General features: G+C 40.2%; 1 protein-coding gene across 5 annotated transcripts in view; it reads left to right on the top strand.

The window, feature by feature from the left end:
• Positions 1–19,189, top strand: part of LOC114046895 (multivesicular body subunit 12B) — a 327,435-nt gene that overhangs the window by 60,221 nt on the left and 248,025 nt on the right. The window lies entirely within an intron of this gene.

Raw genomic sequence — 19,189 nt, forward strand, 5'->3', positions numbered from 1 at the left:
TGTGTGTGTGTGTGTGTGTGTGTGTGTGTGTGTGTGTGTGTGTGTGTATTTTTCCCTGTTCTGTGGAGTTGCTAGCCACCTGGCACCTGTCCATCAGCTGATGCTAATTACACTTTTATCTTTCAGCCTGGCCTCTTGATTTATTGACCTTGAGTCAGACAGACTTAGGTGGGAGGAATTACTCTCCTGGAGATCTTAGGATCTCTGGCTTGAGGAATTCCCCAATGGTACATAAATAACTAGGAGCCAATGCAGAATGTGATCAAGGTGAAGGAGAGAGTTCTATATAAAGTGCTCCAGGAAAATTTTCATCTTAGGGGCCCTGAGGAAAGCTTTGTGGAGGAAGCTATGCCTGAGTTGGCTCTTAAAGGAAGAGAAATACTTCAACAGGTGGAAATAAAGATGAGAATGCATTTTAAGTCATGGGAACTGGGCTATGTAAAGCTGCAGGGCAGGGCAGGTTAAGATTAAAGAAGAGATAGCAGTGTAGTTTGAATAGAGTATAGAGTGTATAAAAGAAAATTGTGAGAGGTGGTTGGAAAGGATGGTTGGAGCTGAGTTGTAGAGGGTCTTAAGTGCCAAACTAAGGAGTTTATGTTTTATCCTCCAGGCAGTAGAGAGGCACTGATGGTTTTTGATCAGAGGAGTAACATGGTCAGGCCTGTGCATTAAGAAAGTTATACTAGCAGCCTTGTGAAGGATACCAAGGAGAGCAAAGAGGCTAAGATTCAGTTAGGATGTTGAGAAGCCTAGGGGAGAGGTGATAAAGACCTGAATTAGCAAAAGGTGGTGGAAGTGGAAAGAAGAGGATGGATGTGTGATAAGAATTGTGAGGAAAAGGAAGATAGATATTGGAAGCTGTGGGCATATGAATTGTGACAGTGAGGGACAGGGAACAAGATAGCCACCTGGCTCTTTGTTCTAAGGTTTTATTCAAGTGGATCTTTGATCTCATCAGTTTTGGTGTTCCCTGTTGATTCAGTGTATACCCCATCCAACTCTTCCCATCTTTGGGACTCTTGTCCATGCACTCCCACAGGTCACTCAGCACGACGGAGACTTTACTTATTTTTTCCCCCTGACACTGCAAAGATGCCACTGGAGCACTCGGGCTGTCTATTGTCATCCCTTGACCCATGACAGCCTATCTTCTTTTCCTGTCGTGCATTTCCCTGTTGATCACTTTTATTCTTTTTCACTCTTTGAAATTTCACATTGGTTTTCTATTTCAGACTGTTTGTGCTTACCATGTGCTTCTCCACTTTCCTTTTGTGATATTAATTTTTAGTTACTAGAGACTGTTGTGTTTCGTGTCTCACCAAATTCTGGTAATAAAAAGATGAGCCTTTGTTTCTGGGAGAAGCTTGGAGGTCATTAAAGGTGTGTATCAATTTTCTGAAAGCAGTCCAACCCACTCTTGTCTTGTTTAATTCTAGGCTCAACATGTCCATTTATGTTGATTGATAGTTATGTCTACATACACATGGACAGGCTCTATGGATTGTCCATGCAAACACATGTCTTAAACTGGGCAATTCATTCGTTTTTAAGTTGTGTCTGATTCTTCATGACCCCATTTGAGGTTTTCTTGGCAAAGATACTGGAGTGATTTGCCATTTCCATCTCCAGCTCATTTTGCAGATGAGAGAACTGAGGTAAACAGGGTTAAGTGACTTGCCCAGGGTTGTACAGTTAGTAAGTCTGAGGCCAGATTTGAACTCAGGAAGATGAGTACCTTACTCCAGGCCTGCTACTCCATCCACTACATCACCTAGCTGCCCCACTTTGGGCAATAGTCATCCTTTATTCATTAGGTCTTTCTGGTCTGGGTAGGCCAAACTCTTTTGAAGGGTAATAGATCTCTTCCAGGAGGCTCAGCAATGTTATGAGGTTGATGTAATCAGAACAGTACCATCTGTAAACAAGAACATTTTCAGGACTCCTTTACCCACAGAGAATCTTCCTTCAACTTGAGCCAGAGTTTTGATATTAAGGATTAGAAATTTTAGAGAGAAGTCATCATCTGAAGACCCTTTCTGTCTTGACTGGGCCTTTTGTTCCAAAAGGAATAATAATAATAATGATGATGATAATAATAATAATTTATATAGCATCTTAAGGTTTGCAAATTACCTTACCAACATAGTGTTATTTAATCCTCACAATAGACTTGGGAAGTAGGTGCTATTGTTATCTCCATTACAGATGAGGAAACTGAAACAAACAGGATTAAGTCACATAGCTAGTAAGTGTCTGAAGAGGATTTGAACTTGGGCCTTCCTGACTCCCAAGTCCAGCACTCTATCCACTGCACCACTTAGCTGCCTAGATCACAAAAAGAGTAAATGCAGAGCAAGAAGAAAAGAGGACAAGGATATATGTGTCGCATCTCCTTATTAGACTCACGAAGGCAGGGAACAAATTTTGTCTAATCTTTGTATCTCCTCCGATATTTAACATAGTGCTGCACGCATATTAAGCACTTAATAAACTTCTATTAAATTGAATTGACAGAGTCTATAGAAATGCCCAAATTTAGGGAGAAGGAGATCTAGCAAAAGAGAAAAAAAGTGGTCAGAGAAGAATCAGGGTGAGGTGATATCATAGAAACTAAGGAAAGAGAAAGTTTTGAGAAGTTTGGTTAATAATAGCACCCCATCCAGCCCTGGCTGTGTCTTATAGCTAAGGAGGGAGAAGAAAACTCTCAAATCTGGGGAAGGGAATTTACATTTATATAGTACCTACTAAGTGCCAGGTATTGTACTAAAATGCTCTACAAATATTATCTCCTTTGATCCTTATAACAATCCTGGTAAATAGGTGCTATTACTATCTCCATTATACAGTTGGAGAAACTGAGACAAACTGAGGTTTGACAAGTTAATTAACTTGTCCAGGATCACACAGCTAGTAAATGTATAAGGTTGGATTTGAGCTCAGGTCTTCCTGACTCCAGACCCAGCACTCCATAGCACCACCAGCTAGCTGTCATCTGAGACATGCTTGTTTTATTGGCCTAAGGAAACTTGAAGAGATATTTCAGGCAAAGATCTTTGAGCATCTATGGTTTCTATTCCCACAATGTATTTTTTCTTCTTTAAAAAAGAAGGGCAAAACCCTTACAACTGTAGTCCTTAATTTCTTTTTTTTTCATTTCTTTTTTTTATTGATAAATTAATTTATTTTTAGTTTTTAACATTTACTTCCACAAGATTTTGAGTTCCAAATTTTCACCCCATCTCGCCCCTTCCCCACCCCAAGATGGCATGCAATCTGAATACCCCTTCCCCTAGTCTACCTTCCCTTCTATCTCTCCCCCACCTTCTCTTATCCCCTTCGCCTTCTATTTTCCTGTAGGGCAGGATATATTTTTGTACCCCATTTCCTGTATTCCTTATTTCCCAGTTGCATGTGAAAGCATTTTTTTTAAACATGTGTTTTTAAAACTTTGGGTTCCCAATTTTTCTCCCTTCCTCCCTCCCCACCCACCCTCATTGAAAAGGCAGGCAACTCAATATAGTATAAACATGTGCAGTTATGCAAAACACTTCCATAGTAGACATGCTGTGAAAAACTAACTCTATTTCCCTTAATCTTAACCTGTCCCCCATTTATTGTATTCTTTCTTTTGACCCTGTCTCTCCTTAGAAGTATTTGCTTCTGATTACTCTCTTTCCCAGTGTACCCTCCTCTCTATCATCCCCCTACTTTCTTGTCCCCTTCCCCGCCTATTTTCCTGTAGGGTAAGACAGATTTCCATACCCAATTGAGTGTGTATGTTATTTCCTCCTTAAGTCAAATCCTATGAGAATAAGATTCACTCATTCCCTTTCACCTTCCCCCATTTCCCCTTCACTTTAGGGGCCTTTTCTTTTCTGTTTTTTTTTTTTTGCAAGATAATTTGCCCCGTTCTACCTCTCCCTTTCTCCTTCTCCTAGTATAATCCTCTCTCACCCCTTAATTTTATTTTTCAGATATGACCCCTTCATCTTCAACTCACCTTGTGCCCTCTATCTATCTATCTATACATACATATAATTTTTTCCCTCCCACTAACCTAATGCTGACAAAAGACTCATGAGTTTCAAATATCATCTTTCCCTGCAGGAATGTAAACAGTTCAACCTTAATAAGTCTCCTATGATTTCTCCTTCCTGTTTACCTCTTCCATGTTTCACTTGAGTCTTGTATTTGAAGGTCAAATTTTCTATTCAGCTCTGGTCTTTTCCACAGGAATGCTTGAAAGTCCCCTATTTCATTGAATGACCATTTTTTACCCTGAAGAATTATACTAAGTTTTGCTGGGTAGGTGATTCTAGGTTGTAGTCCTAACTCCTTTGCGCTCCGGAATATCATATTCCATGCCCTCCGGACCCTTAATGTAGAAGTTGCTAAATCTTGTGTTATCCTGATTGTGTTTCCACAATAATGGAATTGTTTCTTTCTGGCTGCTTGTAATATTTTCTCCCTGAAATGAGAGTGATGCAAGAAAATCATGAAAAGCAAGATAACAGTTTGCTAAAGGAGCCCCCCAAAAAATACTGAAGAAAATAATACCTTAAAAATAGCCTAACCCAAATGGCAAAAGAGGTCCAAAAAGCCAGTGAAGAGAAGAATGCCCTAAACAGCAAAATTGGCCAAATGGAAAAGGAAAAGTCCAAAAGATTACTGAAGAAAATACTTCCTTAAAAATTAGAATAGAGTAATATTTTCTCCTTGACCTGGGAACTCTGGAATTTGGCTACAATATTCCTAGGAGTTTTCCTTTGGGGATCTCTTTCAGGAGGAGATCAGTGGATCCTTTCAGTTTCTATTTTGCCCTCTGGTTCTAAAATATCAGGGCAGTTTTCCTTGATAATTTCTTGAAAGATGATGTCTAGGCTCTTTTTTTGATCATGGTTTTCAGATAGTCCAATAATTTTAAAATTCTCTCTCCTGGATCTATTTTCCAGGACAGTTGTTTTTCCAATGAGATATTTCACATTGTTTTCTAATTTTTCATTCTTTTGGATTTGTTTAACAGTGTCTTCATTTCTCATAAAGTCACTAGCTTCCAATTGCTCTATTCTAATTTTTAAGGAATTATTTTCTTGAGTAATCTTTTGGACTTCCTTTTCCATTTGGCCAATTTTGCTTTTTAAGGCATTCTTCTCCTCATTGGCTTTTTGGACCTCTTTTACCATTTGGGTTAGGCTATTTTTTTTTTTTTTTAGTGAGGCAATCAGGGTTAAGTGACTTGCCCAAGGTCACACAGCTAGTAAGTGTCAAGTGTTGGGTCTGAGGCTGGATTTGAACTCAGGTCCTCCTGAGTTCAGGGCTGGTGCTCTATCCACTGCGCCACCTAGCTGCCCCTGGCTGTTTTTTAAGGTGTTATTTTCTTCAGTATTTTTTTGTGTCTCCTTTAGCTAGCTGTTGACTTGTTTTTCATGATTTTCTTGCATCACTCTCATTTCTCTTCCCAGTTTTTCCTCTACTTCTCTTGCTTCTCAAAATCCCTTTTGAGCTCTTCCAAGGCCTGGGATTGATTCATATTTTTCTTGGCGGCTTTGGATGTAGGAGCTTTGGCTTTTGTTGTCTTCTTCTGGTTGTATGTTTTGATCTTCTTTGTTACCAAAGTAAGATAATATAGTCTGACTCTTTTTGTGCTGCTTACTCATGATCCTGGACAATTACTTGAGTTTTAAACTCTTTGTTAAGATAAGAGTCTGCTTCCAATGTGGAGAATGTACTATCCCAAGCTTCGGGAATTTGTACAGCTGTTTTCAGAGATACTTCTAGGGACCTGTAAATTTTCAGTTCTTCCAAGGTGGTATGATAAGGGGCGAGGTGTTTCCTCTCCACCGCCACAACAAGCTCCACCACGCCAGCACTCCTCCTCGCTCTGGGACCGCCCCTCAGAACTGTGACCCAGATCCAAGCATGGGCAAAGCTAGAGATTCCTGCCTCAGCTCTGGCAGAGAGATCCCTGCAATCCCCCTCTGATCAGCCACTGGATTCCCCTTCAGTCTGTGGGCTGGAAGCTCAGGAGGCAGCCGTTGCCCCTGGGGTGACTGAGACCTACCTTCTCTCTCTCACTGCAGTCACAGACTTTTCCCACTGACCTTCTACATTGTCTTTGGCATTCATGGGTTGAGAAGTCTGGAAACTGCCACAGCTGTTTGCACTTCAGTCCTCTTGAGTCCTGCTCCAGGTTCGGTGCGACCTGCGCGCCCATGCTGCAGTGCGCTGTTCTCCCCACCTGGCACGATATACCCTTCTGATCAACCATCCAGGTTGTCTTGGGCTGGAAATTTGTTTCATTTTGTCTTTTTGTGGGTTCTGCTGCTTTAGAATTTGTTTAGAGCCATTTTTTTTACACGTATTTGGAGGGGTTTGAGGGAGAGCTCAAGCAAGTCACTGCTTTCACTCCGCCATCTTGTCTCCACCCCTGTAGTTTTTAATTTCCTCAAAGACAATTGAGTTTCATTTCACAATTTTTTGAAAGCGTTTTGGTAACTTTCCACTTAGTGCTCAGAGACAACGGGCCGGCTCCCTGTTGCTGGGCCATTCCTAAACTGCATCTCATCCAGAGAATATGAAGGAGCTCATGGGATGGCGTAGGGGCTGTGCTGTGACTCAGGCCGTGACACCATTCTATGGTCACTTAGTGTACCTCTCTTTTATGATAGTCTTGTTCTTAGTGTCTGCCAGATATTTCCTCTGGAGTTTTAGTAGAATTTCCTGGATGCTGTGATTGCCTTCAGTTGGAGCTGGCCCTCCTCAGAACTTCGGGTGTGTTAATTGATTTGGAAGCTGCAAGTTTGAAATTCTTTTCCATTCAATAAGCATTTATTGAGTTTCCTGCTGTGTGCAAGGCCCGGGACTCAGTGCTGGGTGAGATATAAAGACAGTTATGACTCAGATTTGCCTCAAGGAGCTTATCATCCAACTTGGGAAAATATGTGTACATAAATGATTAGAGTGCCCTGATAAAAGCCCTCATTATTGTCCTCCTGGAGTATTTTTCAGTAATTTGCTAAGAGATCTTCCTTCCTCCCATCTTGACTGCACACCACTGCTAGGATTATCTTTATGTATTGATCTGACCACGTCCCTCTTCTGCTCATAAAGCTTCAATTGCTCCCTGTTGCCCATCATGTAAAGTTCATTCTTCTTCCTGTCATTCAGTCTGGAACCATCCTAACACTATGCTACACACACTGTGCTTTCCTGTCTCTGTGTAAAGCTTTGCTTAGGCTTCTTTCCATGCTTCATGTGCTCTTCCTGCCCCCTTTACCTTAAGAAATTCTTATCCAACCTCTCAAATTCAGCTCAGAAGCCCCCTCTTCCCTGAAGCCTTCCCTGCTGTTGGTTATGACATTCTTTCTTGGGACTACTTTAATGTCTAATTTTGTAGTTAGGTAATGTTGTGTGTCATAGTTATGCATAATTGTGCATCAAGTGTTGGTATCTTATCCCCCTTCTAGACTGTAAATCCCATGGAGGCAGGGCCTATATCAGAGTTGAACTTTTTAATCTCTATCCAGAGCCTAGCACAGTGCTCTGAACACAAGAGGCATTTAATAAGTGTTTGAAATAACTATAATTTAAGGGAGAATAAAATATATGCAAAGGAGAGGTACAGCCAAAGACATAATGACGAATTTGAAAGAGTATAAAGGTCAAGAAAAGTTTTTTGAAAGAGAAGGCATGTGTTTTGAGCCTTTAAACAAGGAAGAGATTTTAAAAGACAGGGAATGAGTATTACCCAGATTGGCTGGAATGTATAAATACATAAAGGATAGTAAATCAGACTAAAAAGTAGGTTGGAGTCATATTGTGGAGGGCCTTGAAGACCTTGAATGCCAGGATCAGGAATTTGTTCTTTATTCAGCAGATAATGGGAAGCCACTGAGGGTTTTGAGCAGAGAAATGACATGATCTGAACCTGTATTCTGGTTCCTGTGACTCCTAGAATTATTGGCTGAGTAGCAGTTTTCTTTCCTTTGAGAAACCTTTGATTGATTGCTATGTGCCAAAGCCTTTTCCTAAATGTGTTAGAATATGATTTCCAGATTATATTTGTATAGAACCCAAATCTGCCCACAGATCTTTGCGTGAAATAATGCCAGTCCAAGTTTTTGTTTTTGTTTTTTAAAGAAAGGCCAATAAAACAAGCATCTGTCTCAGATTTCGGAGTTGTGCTCTACCTCCTCAGCTATGTGACACAGCTGAGGGAGACATTACTGATTGATCTGGAGGATTGATGGAAAGACTAGAAGTAGGAATAGGGGAGGCAACTGTTAGAAAGTCTAAGTGAAAGATAATAAGAATCTGAACCAGAGTGGTTGCGTTGGAAATGGAGAGGAAGGAATGGATATGTGAGAGATATTGTGGAGTTACGATTAATAAGACTTGGCAACCAGTTTGATGTAAAGAAAAGGGGAAAGTCAAAGATGACTTTGAGGTTTTGAACCTGAGTGACTGAGAGAATGATGAGACCACCAATCTAATTAGGAAAGGGCAGTTTGGGGGGAGGAAGACTAATTTCAGTTTTAAATCTTTTGATTTTGGTGTGCCAGTGAGATATTTAGGAGGCAACTAGACATAGAGGACTGGGCTTTGGGGAGAGGTTGAAGGTGAAGAAAGATGTTGGGGATCATCTTATAGAGGTGATGATGGAAGTTGTTGTAGCTTTGATAAGGTCAATAACCTTCTTCTAGGTCTTTGAATACTATGTGGGAACTATCGGGACACATAGCATGAATAAAACTTAGAAACTTTAGACAAATTCTATTCTGAGTGTCTTTGGCTCCTTAATTTAGGTTTTTGTGTATAAGGACTTGATATTTTGTAGAGTTCAAAGGTCTACTTTATTCTGAGGGTTGGGGCAGAGTGAGAATGCTGGGCAATGTACCATCTTTACATTAATTTTGGGCATTAGAAGTTAATTTGCTTGGGGACTGAATTTAGGAGGTGAATAGCTGAAAATTTAAGAGGTACCAAAGAGTACAATCAGGTATTTTTTCATGGTGATGTAAACCTCATGCCCTCACTGTGGCATAGAAGTGGCTTTGAGTGGGTCCAAAGGCTGTGTCAGTCAGCTTCCTTCTTCCCTTCCTTCCTCCCTTTTTATAGCAATTCATGGATTTTCTACTAAGGCATGGGAAGACTAGGGTCGTGGTCAATGAAGGGAGCACCCATACTAATGCGATAATGGATCTTTGGATTGTTGACTAATTAATAGGTTTATTTGGTTTGACAAATCTTTGATTGCTATGTGTCATGCCTTTTCCTAAATGTGATAGAATATGATTTCCAGAATCTCCTTGTGTGCCCTAGAATTTCAGCATGCTTTATCCATGCTGGATAAAAAGTTTTCTGTGTCTCACTCTGTAGACATGCCTAATTATGATGAGCAAAGCCTCAGCGGCAATGACCTGTAGATGGCAGGATTGATATTTTATTTTCTATTAATTCATATTCTTCATTGAATCCACAGTCTCATGTAAGTGAAGATTCTCTCTAGTAGTGTAGATTACAAACTGTATGATTCTTGCTCATGCCCTCCCATGATCTTCCATAGAGAATCTACCCAACACATTAAATAACTTCCTCTAGGCCTCTAAACATTTTGTGGCTACTATATTACATTGATGCATTTTAGGTATTTTCCAAAAAATTAAAAGACATTTATAGCCAACTTAATTCAATCACTGTGTGCCTATAGAACCTTGAGCTAGACATCTGTTATCCTGTTCTCTCATTACATGGCTGATCCACCTCTTTTCAGATCACACATTTCCTGGATGATGTCTTTTCTTCTTCTTAGTAACAGCTGACATTTATGTAGTGCTTTAAGGCTTACAGAGCGCTTTGCAAAAATAATCTCATTTGATCAGTCACAGTTTGAAGCCTGTTGCTGGAAAGAAGCAAGTGTGTGAACCATGTAATTTGCACAGCCCTAGGAAATAGGACTGTTTTGGATGAAGTGTTCTTCATTAGAAAAAACTGCTTGAGCTGAATGGACTCATGGATAAAAAATTTCTTAACACCTTGGGAAGAGTCGTGGCCTTGGAGTCAGAAGACTTGGGTTTGAACCCACACTCTGACACTTACTGCCCATATAAACTTGGGCAAGTCATAGGATTATAAAATTGCAATATCATATATTTAGAGCTTGAAGGGAGGGACCTTAAAGATTATGTAGTCCAAAAGATCATAATCTTTTTTGTGTTACAGATCCCTTCGGCAATCTGGTGAAGCCTCTGGAGCCCTTCTCAGAATAATGTTTTAAAATTTATAAAATAAAATACATAAGATTACAAGTGGAATCAATTTATTGAAATAGAGCCATCAGTGTATTTTTAAAACCCTCAACAAATTCATGCATCCCAAGTTAAAAACCCCTGTTCTAGTCTGACTACCTCATTTTATAGATGAGGAAGCTGAGATCAAGAGAAGTTAAGTGACTTACTCAAGATCACATAGGTGGTCAAATAACAGAACTGAAATTTGACCTCTGGACTTCTAATTCCAAATCCAGTGCTTTTCTATTTTCTTTCTCCTGAGTCTCAGTTTAGTTATCCATAAAATGGAGATAATGCTTATACTACCTACTTCCCGGAGACCTGGGACTGTCTGATCTACAGAGGAGGGGGCCACTGGTATTTCTAAATTGATCAGTCATTCTACAGGGTGAAGTAAAATATGCATGTTAGAGGCAGGTGGAACTGGTCTTCAGCAAAAGTTAGCTAAGAGGGTCATGGTAGTCCTTAGGTGACTGGTTTCCCTTCCTCATGGGAAAGTCCTCTGTGACTCTCTGCAGCCCTCCCTAGCTTCAGAGGACACCTGGGGACGGGGTCTTCTATTTGTTTTCATTTTTTGGGGAAAGGCTCTGCAAGTACTGTGACTTCCTTTGGCTGTGGGGGCAAGAAGCCCAGAGAACAGAACTGAGCACAATCAAATTAAATGTATCTGAAAATGCTGGTCTGGACATGTAGTATCTCTCAGGTGAGTATGTGTCTCAACTGCTTAATGCCCCCATACTGAACCAACAGTTTTCATTCTACTGCAGTTTGTTCGTTGTACTAAGGTTCATATGGATAGTAAGAGTCCAGATTTGAACTGAGAATATTTGATTCAAAATCTGTTCTGTTCTTTATCATTCATGTGTTTTTCTATTGGTATTGCCATTGCACTAAGTGTTTTTGGAATCTTCAGAGTGTATTCTTTTGATTATTGGCAGTAGAGGGATATCTTTGTCCTTTTGAGGGTGTATTTGAGTCTTGGAAACAGTCAAGCCACATGGGACTAAGTCTGATAAATTAGATTAGTTATCATCTGGGCATTATCATTTTCTAGCTAAAGTGAAGTGTAGGTAAAGTGGTAAACTGGTTTGTGTGGGTTTTAAATTGACACAAGAGGCAATTTTCTCAAGAAAAGTTCAGAAATGGTTCAAGCAAAGACAGTTTGGAAATATGTGTCTATCATTATAGTCACCTCATATTTCAGTGTGGTTTAGTAAGCATTTATTGAGCTCCTACTATGTATGTGCAAAACACTGTGCTAGATGTACAGGTTGGTAGAACTATAGACTGTGTGAAGGAAAGTAATGTATAATAAGTCTGGAAAGGTAGGTTGGATCCAGGTTGTGAAAGACTTTAAATGCCAAACAGAGAAGTTTGTATTTGATCCTTAAGACATTAGAGAGCCATTGTATAATGTGCTTAGATAATTATACTTCAGATATGCCATTTTTCTTCTTCGGTTACCATTCTGCATCGAGTAGAGAGAAAGGGTCCGATATGAGAGATATTGTAGTGGTGGAAACAGCCAGACTTGCCAACTGGTTGGATGTATGGGGTGGGGAAGAGTGAGGAGTCGAGGATTGTGCCAAGGTGAGGAATCTGACAGATTGGGAGAATGGTGATAACTTTGACAGAAACAGGGGAGATTAGAAGAGGGGTGGATTTGGGGGGAAACGATAATGAGTTCAGTTTTGGATACATTGAGTTTGAGCTATTTCTTGTACATTCAATTTGAAATGTCTAGTAGATAATTGGTGACAAAAAACTGCAAAAGAAGGGGCAGCCTGGGGCTGGATATATAGATCAGTGACTCATCATCCTAGAACCAATTAGGTTACTGAGAGAAAAAGTAGAGGGAGAAGGGGGTAGGGACCAGAACAGAGCCTTGGGGAACACCCACAGTTAGGAGCTATGATATAGATGATGAGCCAGCAAAGGTCCTGAGAAGTGGTCAGACACAGGAGATAGTATTTGAGCTGGACCTTGAAGGGAAAAATTTCAATAGGCCAATATGTGAGGAAAATTATTTCAGGTGTGGAATATGTATATAGTACTTGTACAAGGACATGTAGGCATGAAAGATCAGTTCATAATCAATGCGCAAACATTAAGTAGTCTTTTTTTTTGGGGGGGCAGAAGCATAAAGTCCTCAGAGGAGAATAATATACAGTTAGGCTAGAAATGTTGTTTGGAGCTAGAATGTAGTGGGCCTTGAAGGTCAGGCTAAGGAATTGGTATTTGATCCTGTAGGCAGTGAAGTGTGTTTGTTTTTTGAGCAGAACATAATAGGAGATTAGCATTAGGACAATTACTGTGGCAGTGTATCCTGTAAGGTACATTGCAGAGGGGAGAGACTAGAGGCCGGAAGATCAATTTGGAGTTTTTACAGTTGTTCAGGGAGGTGATTAACGAGGGGCTGAGCTTGGGTGCCATCCATGGTAGAAGAAAAGAGGAAGCTTTCAGTAAGAGAAAAGCTCAGCCAGTTGTCTGAGAAAGTTTGGGGTATAGAGATTACTTAAAAAGTAGACTGGGAGGTCATAGGAGAGGTAGCCCAAATAGTTTTGACCACTCCCCTGCTGGTAAAGGGGGATCACCAGTGGTTAAAAAAAAGACAAAAAACCCCAATATTCCTATTGGGCTCCCAACAACCTTTCTGGTCAGGCTACCATATAAAATTTTGACTATTAAATATTAAAGTTTTTTTTGGCCAGTCATTCAGATCCTTATACATAGTAGACAAGAAGTATTTATTGAATTCAATTAAATTAATTTCTTTTGCCTGAAAGTTTTAGGCAAATGTTTCATTTCATTTCATTTCTTTTTTATTTTCTCTAGACCTAGTTTCTACTGTTTCTTCGAATGTAACCTGTAGCAAAAAGTTTTTCCTAACAATTTCCCAAAATAAATATTTTAATGTTACATATTAGGATTTTGTCTTCCTTTATTTTGTTTATAATTTTTTTCAATGGATTGAGTTTTTTACTTTGGTCATCTTTGGAATGTCTCATAGATTTTGAATCCAGATTTGTAGAACCATAAGTGACCTTTGAGGTCATTTTGTACGCCCTGTCATTGTAAGCATGAGAAAATAGTAATAGGAGCTAACACAGGTAGAAAGTAGTGAAGCTGGTACTTAAGTACCAGTATCTTAACTCCAAATCCAGTGTACTTTCTCCCTTGCCATTTTGTTTCTTTTTATCTTTCTGCCCTTCTGAGGCATTTTCATTGCTCAGCACTACTGTTATTTGGTATTTCTTGAGTACTCACAGAGGACTTACGTATTATTGAGGTTTGGACACTCTCTGGCCGTCTGGGGCTGTTTTTGTTTTGCGTGGTTTGCTAAGAGCTTGTGCAGAGCTTCTTAGCTCATAGAATAGATGTTACTGAGTCAAGGCAGATTTCATGATGATGAAGAATGGAGGAGAGTTTAGTCATTTGTCAGAAGAGAAGGTAGCTTGTCAAATGAAGAATTAGAGCTGGGAGAACAAACCTGCAAAACTTCACTAAAGGATACCAGCTGGCATGTTATCTGAATGCCAGCCTGGCCCAAAAGAATAAAGCCAAACTGGAGTCTAAGCCTGTGGTATTGTTGGCCACGTTCTGGCACATTTGCCATCTTTACATTTACTGTTCTCATGTTAATCGTGTTATGGCGGACTAGCAACAAGGCAAGACCCCTTTTACAAAGTTAGATTTGGAATAAATGTCCTTGCTCCAGTGGGTCCTTGATCTCACTGGCATGGGTACTTTCTTCACCAAACCAGTTAGTCAACAAGCATTTATTAAGCACTTGCTTATGTGCCAGGTGCTATGCTTAGCGATAGGGATATAAAGAAAGGCAGAAGGCACAGTTTCTGCTCTGAAAGAGCTTACACATAGGTGAGATAACATGTAAATAACTAAGTAACCTCCACTCAGCTGTCAAAGTGATCTTCCTAAAGTGCAGGCAGGTCTGAACATGTCATGCCTGCCCCTACTCAGTAAACTCCAGTAGTCCCCTGTCACCTCCAGGATCAAATATAAACTCTTCTCTTTGGTGTTCAAAGCCCTTCATAACCTGCCTCCTCCTGACTGTGATCTAGTAATGCTGGTCTTCTGGCCGTCCCTTGAACCAGACACTCCATCTTCCTGTTCTGGGCATTTTTACTCCTGGAATGCTCTGCCTCCTCACTTCCACTTTCTGGGGGTTCTGGCTTCCTTTAAGTCCCAGCTAAAATTCCACCTTGTATAGGAAACCTTTTTGGATCCTCCTCAATTCCAGTGTCTTCCCTCAGTTGATTATTTCTAGTTTGTCCTGTATATAGCTTGTTTGCATCTAGTTGTTTGCATATTGTCTCCCCCACTCGACTGTGAGCTGCCTTTTGCCTTTCTTTGTATCCCCAGCACTTGCTCCAGACGCATGGTAGATGCTTAATAAATATTTATTGACTGACAAACTATGTAGCCAGGTCCTGAGTATTTCAAATAGTGAATCCTCTGAAGTGGTTGCAGGTTCATACTATTGAAGTTATATTTATATAAAGTTCCAGCCCAATGGGAGTATGCAATACAAATTCAAATAATGTGACCACTTCAGGAGATTCATTATTTGTACTAATTGGGACTTCATTGTATACAGTATAATGGAAGGTAATCTCTAGGGAGTAATATTCTAGAGAATGAAACAAGAAAGGCCTCCTGTAGCAGGTAGGAATTGAGCTGCGTTTGGCAGGAAGCCAGGGAAAATAAGAGTTAGAGGTAAGGAGAGAGAGCATTCCAGGCCTGGGAGAGATGGAGTAAGTCAGGGTGGGTGGATCATAGAATTCATGGAGGGCACTAATGTAAAGATAGGAAATGGCAAGGTTTTAAGGGGTTTTAAAGTACCAGACTGACCATTTCATATTCAATTATGGGGGTAATAAAGTGGAATTTACTGTGTGTGTGTGTGTGGACTGGTGGTGATATGGTTGGACCTGTGCTTTAGGAAAATTACTTTAGCAGCTGAGTGGAGAATGGATTAGCATGGAGAGAGACTTGAAGCAGGGAGACTAGTTAGAAGGATATTGTGATTGTTCAAGCAAGAGATGAAGAGGGCCTGAACTAAGATGGTGGCTTTGTGAATAGAGATAAGGGACATATACAATAGATATTGTAAAGGTAGAAATGACAAACTTTGACAGCCAATTGAATACGTGGGTGAGTGTGACTAGTGAGCTGAGAATGATCATGAGGTTACAAGCCTTTGTGACTGGCAAGACAGTACTAGGAAAGTTTGAAAGAGGAGAGAGTTTGGAGGGAAAGATAATGAATTCTATTCTACTTCACATCTTCTCATCTTTCATGATTCTTACTCATATCTTTCTTTGACTCTCCCATTAAGGACCCACCCAATGCACTAGAGATCTTCCTATGGTTCTTTTTTGGATTTTTGTAGATAGCAGTGCAATACTTGGACTGTCCATGCATTGTTACTCTGTCTGGCTACATGTGTGGCCCACCTCCTTTTCTAATTGTATGTCTCTTTGATATCTTTTATAGCCTTTCTTGCATATGAGCCATTTGGGGAAAATAGGAGAATCACAGACAATCACTCCCTTTTTACAGAGATTTTCTGACCTAACCAACCATTTCTTACTCCTTCCTAGTACAGATCTGCTTCCCTTTACACATAACATGCTGATACCACAGAATTACATGGAAGTGAGTTAAGAAGTCATCAGGTTTAATATTATCTGAGCAAGATTACCCTCTGCATGGTATCTAAAAAGTAGCCACCTACCCTTTACTTGAAGACCTCTAGTAAGGGGGGAACTCACTGTCTCCTGAGGGTGTCCATTCCATTTTGGTAAAAATATAATTATCAGGAAATGTTCTGTTATGTTCATCGTAAATCTTCTCTCCTTGCTTCTATCCATTGCTCCTACTTTTGTTCTCAAGAGACAAGCAAAATTAGTCTAATCCATTTTGCACACAACAATCCTTCAAGTTCTTGAAGACAGCTCTTACCTTTCCTACCCCAAACATACACATGTGCATGAACACATACACACATATGCACACACACACACATTCACACACACTTACAGAGTAATCTTTTTCTAAAGCTAAACTGTTTCTTCAGCTAATCCTTATGTAGCATAATCTCAAGGCCTTTTACTATTCTGGTCACACTTGTCTAGATGCTTTTTAGTTTGTTGGTTCCCAGAATTGAACAAAATACTCCAGATGTGGTCTAAGAAGGGCCATTACCTCCTCTCTTTTAGATGCAATACCCCTCTTATTGTAGCTCAAGTTCATGTTAGCTTTAGGGCTGCCATGTAAGGCTGTTGACTTATATTGAGTTTGTGGTCCATTAAAACTCCCAGATCTTTTTTACACCAATTCTTGTCTAGTAATGCCTTGCCCATCCTATAATTGTGAAAGTGATTAAAACACACACACACCTATGTCAATTGTGGGACTTTATAGTGATCTCTATTAAATTTCATCTTAATAGAGTTGGCCTATCTTAGCCTATTGTTGTTCTAGCCTACCGAGATCTATTTGGACTCTTAACCCTTACATGCCTTCCCTACCCATAGGCCTTTCCTCTATGCCACTACTAACCCTCTTAGACTGCAGATATCAGCTGGGAGTATGCATGCATGCATGCATGCATGCGTGTATTATATGTACATATGTGTGTATACACATGTAGATCTTCTGTGTGTATATACATATATATGTGTATCTATATACATATATTTAGTCAGTCGATCTCACCCACAATCAGCATTAATAGATAGATCTATATATAGACATAGATGTTTATATAAATAGCTATATAGAGAGATATAGATATAGATGTATATATAGATATAGATATAGATCTATCTATTAATGCTAATTGTGGGTAAGATCAACTTCCAGGCAGAGGGTGCTGAAGGGCCAGCACCTGAGCCAGGGAGCAGAGATGATGAGGATGGGAGCTTAATAGCCTGCTGTGGCAGAAGGGCACACATGGTAATGGGCCATGTTCCCTTAGTGTCTGTACTGTCTTGGACATCTGTCTTCTCTAGCTTTTGAGAAGACTCAGCAGCAGGAAAGCTCCTTGACTCTCCAAGGTGGGAGGGTGACACTGTTGTGACAACAGTGCTACCAGTGCCTTTAGAACAGGGGTTCTTAACTTCTTTTGGCGTCACATTTTATTGATATGCACAAGCCATTCCTTTAACAGTAAGTTCTAGAATTTTGTCAGAAATCGTTCAAGTTCACTGACTTACGGTTTACAGAATTCACTCTTTTTTTAAAAATAAAATTAAAGCAATATTTATTCTTTTCCAGTCCTTTGGCACTTCTCTCATTCTAAATGATCTTAACAACAGCAACAACAACAACAACAACAACAATAATAATAATGATAATAAAACTTTGTGTTTTTTAAACCACAGTAATTTCCTGAGTCACACACATGCACACACACACACACACAGAGACACACACAGAGCTATCTGTCTTTTTTTTTTTAAGTCAATTGGGGTTGAGTGACTTGCCCAGGGTCACACAGCTAGTAAGTGGCAAGTGTTTGGGTCTGAGGCTGGATTTGAACTCAGGTCCTCCTGACTTCAGGGCCGGTGCTCTATCCACTGTGCCATCTAGCTGCCCCTACAGCTGTCTATCTTATTACTTCCTCCCATACACATTGAAATCTTCCTTGTAATGAAGAATTTTTTTTTTTTTTGCTTTTTGGTGAAGCAATCAGGGTTAAGTGACTTGCCCAGTGTCACACAGCTAGTAAATGTCAAGTGTCTGAGGCCACATTTGAACTTGAGTCCTCCTGACTCCAAGGCCAGAGCTCTGTCCACTGTGCCACCTAGCTGCCCTGAGGAAAATTTTTTTAAAAAATTGATATAGCATTAGTGTCTGATAACTTTTGCAAAATTATACTTCTCTTTGAACATCCTTTTGTCAATCTGGTAAAGGCTGTGGACTCCTCAGGGTAGCATTTTTTAAATGCATAAAATAAAACATGTAGTATTTGAATTATATTGAAATAGTTATTAAAAAACTTTTTTTTAAAGAAAAAGTTCCCAGACCCCAGGTTAAGAGCTTGTGCTTTGAATATCCAGCTATGCCCTTTCAGACTTCTCAGGTACTCCAATCTCAGCCCCTGCCCTGCCCAAGCCTTTCATCCACCTTAAAGTGATGATAAAGGAAGTTCTGGTTGGGTGGGCATCCTAGATGGGGTTGAAATCCTGGTGGAGCCTGACTAGTTTTGAGGCAGGGCACCCATGTTCCCATCTCACCTCTCCTGTATGGGTGAGGAGGTTTAAAGATGAGTGTTATTGACCATTCCCTTTTCCACTTTGTCTTGAGTGGAAGGCACCCTGTGGATTGTAGCTAAAGCAGCCAGAGGTAAGAAGAGATGCCTGGCATTAAGACTGTTAACTTGATTCTAAGGTTCTTCAGGCAAGGAAGCCTACATCTTTGATCTGCCTGCATAACCCCCACTGGTTCTATTTCTAGATCTTCCTAGACACTACAGTCTAGAATTCCTATTAATTTAACCACCCAGGTTCCAAGAGCTGAAGAGCTGTGTCACATCACTCTGTGTATCTCTCTGGTAACATTTCAGAGTGTGGTGTAGTGGAAGGAGCCCTGGATCCTGGAGGTAAATAAAGGACATGGGTTCAAATCCCTGTGCTGCCACTTGCCATTTGAATGACCTTGTACAGGTCACTTCTTTCTGTACCTCTGGTTACTCTTCTATAAAATGAAGGGGTTGAACTAGATGATCTTTAAGGCTCCTTCCAACCCTAAATTCTCTGACCCCTTTGGACATTTCCTACTGCTGAACTGTCCCCCTGAGTGAGCAGTAATGAGCACCTTAATGTGCTGACTTGTCAGATCCTTTCTTGGTATATTAGAACAAAAGTTGCTCC

Source organism: Vombatus ursinus, unplaced genomic scaffold (genome assembly GCF_900497805.2).
Source record: "Vombatus ursinus unplaced genomic scaffold, bare-nosed wombat genome assembly UNPS02014786.1, whole genome shotgun sequence".
NCBI classification, from domain to species: Eukaryota; Metazoa; Chordata; class Mammalia; order Diprotodontia; family Vombatidae; genus Vombatus; species Vombatus ursinus.